The following is a 3,100-nucleotide window of genomic DNA, read 5'->3' as shown; positions in this document are numbered from 1 at the left end:
TCCAACCTAGAGCCCCTTGCAGCGCCACCTCGGGGAAACTCGAGGGCTGGTTTTAGTTGTATGGATTGCTTATCCGATTGTGCCCTGAGAACGAGATATGTGCAGCTCCTATCAGGATTTGTCGGCACATTCGGGCGGTGTTGCTGGATTTGTTTTAACCTGTCGAAGTGTCTTGAAGAACCGAGATACCGAGTCTGATCGGAACATCTCGGGAGGAGGTCTATTCCTTCGTTGACCGTGAGAGCTTGTCATGGGCTAAGTTGGGACTCCCCTGCAGGGATTTGAACTTTCGAAAGCCGTGCCCGCGGTTATGGGCAGATGGGAATTTGTTAATGTCCGGTTGTAGATAACTTGAACCTTAACTTAATTAAAATGAATCAACCGTGTGAGTTACCGTGATGGTCTCTTCTGGGTGGAGTCCGGGAGGTGAACACGGTATTGGAGTAATGCTTGCGCAGGTTGTTCTCTAGTTTCTCGTTCCCACTTTGCCTCCTCTTCTCGCTCTCTTTTGCGAACAGGATAGCCACCATATATGCTAGTCGCTTGCTGCAGCTCCACATATTTACCTTATCTTTCCTATTAAGCTTAAATAGTCTTGATTGCGAGGGTGCGAGATTGCTGAGTCCCTGTGGCTCACAGATTACTATTAAACGAGATGCAGGGCCTGATGATTCCGCTCCAGGTGACGCGCTTGAGCTCAAGTGGGAGTTCGACGAGGACTCTCAATGATACTACGTGTCTTTCCCTGATGATCAGTAGTGGTTCCCAGTTGGGGGTGATCGGGACCGTGTCGCATGTTGGGTTATCTTTTATTTTGGCGCCGTAGTCGGGCCATGAGTGTTTGAATGTTGTAATGCTATTTATGTACTTGATTGACGTGGCGAGTGCAAGCCAACTATGTTATCTCCCCTTTATTATTTATGTTACATGGGATGTTGTGAAGATTGCCTAACTTGCGACATTGCTTTCAATGCGGTTATGTCTCTAAGTCGTGCCTCGACACGTGGGAGCTATAGCCGCATCGAGGGCGTTACAAGTTGGTAATCAGAGCCTTCCCCGACCTTAGGATCCCCATTGCTTGATCGTTTTAGCAGCCGAGTTGTGTCTAGAAAAATGTTTTGAGTCATTTAGGAATTATATATCGGAGAGTTTAGGAATTCTTTTTACTTCCCAGTCTCCTCATCGCTCTGGTAAGGCATCCTGATGTAGAGTTTTGACTCTTCTCTTCTCAAATTTCACTAAAAAAATTTAGGATCACGCGGGTATCTTGGAATCGTTCCGATGGTTTTGTGACGAGAACATTGTCTTGGTGCCTCCTGTCAGGGGTTTTGTGGAAGTGTCCCGGGGAGTTGAGCTCTGAGGTGTTGTCGTCATAATTTTATCGTTGCAGTTCTGGAATACCTGAGTTTAGTACGCCGACATCGAAAATCTCTTTTATGCAGTTCGTTGGTGAGATAACCTCGCCGCCACCCAGTACTGAGGTGGGAGTTCGGGAGTATCTCCCTAACTTGTATAACGGATGCTTTTCGAAGGTTGAGGTAGATGGTTTCTGAAGTTTTCTCGGTTATGTGTTGAAGGATGGATACAGCTGGATGTAGGATTTGCTAGATTTGGGTGAGATATTATGCTTCCCCTGTATCCCCAACACCTGATTGCATAACCGGAAAGGTTCGGGAGTTTCATAGGTGGGAATTCTTATAGCTCTAGTTCTTCTTCCACGGATATTTGGTTTGAGATTGGGATTTCTTATCGATTATTCGTTCTTGATCCGTACCTTGTTGATTTATTTATCTACCTAAATTCTAAGTGGCTTCTCAATTTATGGATATTTGACCATTTCAAGAGGAATGCATTCATTCATTTTGTTCGGATGTGAAGACTTTATGTTGCAATTTTCATTCCATTGGATTCAGCTTCATTTATCTGTCAATGTGCTAACGATGGTCAACCTCTTCAGGATGGCTCCCGCTAAGAGCACCAATCAGAATCAGAATCAAGATCCGCCACCACCTCCCCCTCCTCCGGAGGCATGGCAAGCTGTGATGGCCGCAACCAATGCAAACACACAGTTGATCATGCAAATTCTTCAAGAGCGCAATCAAGCGAACCAAGGCAACCAAGGCAACAATCAGAATCACTTTGCTACACTCAACCAGTTCCTTGCTAACAGGCCAAAGACTTTCAGCAATTGTGTTGAGGCAACTGATGCTGACGATTGGCTCGCGGATCTGTGCAAGCATTTCGAGTGCAGTAACGTCAGGCCTGAGGACTTCGTCAAGTTTGCTTCCTTCCAACTCAAAGATCAAGCTGCAGAATGGTTCCAGCAGTACAAGGATTCCAGAGGTGGACGTGTTATTACCTGGGATGAATTCCGTCAAGATTTCAGAGCTCATCATATTCCTCAGAGCGTGGTTGAAAGCAAGCGTGAGGAATTCCGCAACCTGAAGCAAGGCTCTTTGTCTGTCTATGACTACAACAAGTTGTTTCAGAAGCTCGCCCACTTTGCTAAGCAGGATGTCCCTGATGAGAAGAGCATGATATACCAGTTCAGGGGTGGTCTCAGAGAAGAAATTCAGCTAGCTCTTGTTCTCTTTGAGCCCTTGAGGTATGATGAGTTCTACAACATGGCATTGAAGCAAGAGGCTGCTCAACTGAGGTGTGATGCGTCCAAGAAGCAAGTCAGAGATGCTACTCCTTGTTCCTCCACTCAAGTGGCCAAGCAGCAGAAGTATTGGCTTCCTCCTCCTCCGTTTCGTCAGCCGTATCAGAAGAGCAAAGGTGGCAGTGGATCTTCCCACTCACCCAACCCTGGCTTTCAGAACAAGACTTCGTCTCAAGCTCCAAGATCAAGTGCTCTGTATCACCGTCCGCTTTCAGAGGTCACGTGCAACAAGTGCCAACAGAACGGTCACTATGCCAACAAGTGTTTCAACCAGAGGCGTCTTCCTCCTCCTCCTCCTGTGAGATCGGCAAGTACAGCTGTGGTCAAGCATAACCCCAAGCATGCCAAGGTCAACTTGATGAACATAGCTCAGGCAGAGGATTCATTAGATGTCATCATGGGTAACCTTCATGTTAACGATATTCCTGCAAGAGTTCT

The sequence above is a fragment of the Triticum dicoccoides genome, chromosome 4A, assembly GCF_002162155.2.
Source record: "Triticum dicoccoides isolate Atlit2015 ecotype Zavitan chromosome 4A, WEW_v2.0, whole genome shotgun sequence".
Taxonomy (NCBI): Eukaryota; Viridiplantae; Streptophyta; class Magnoliopsida; order Poales; family Poaceae; genus Triticum; species Triticum dicoccoides.
This window is presented reverse-complemented; position numbering follows the sequence as displayed.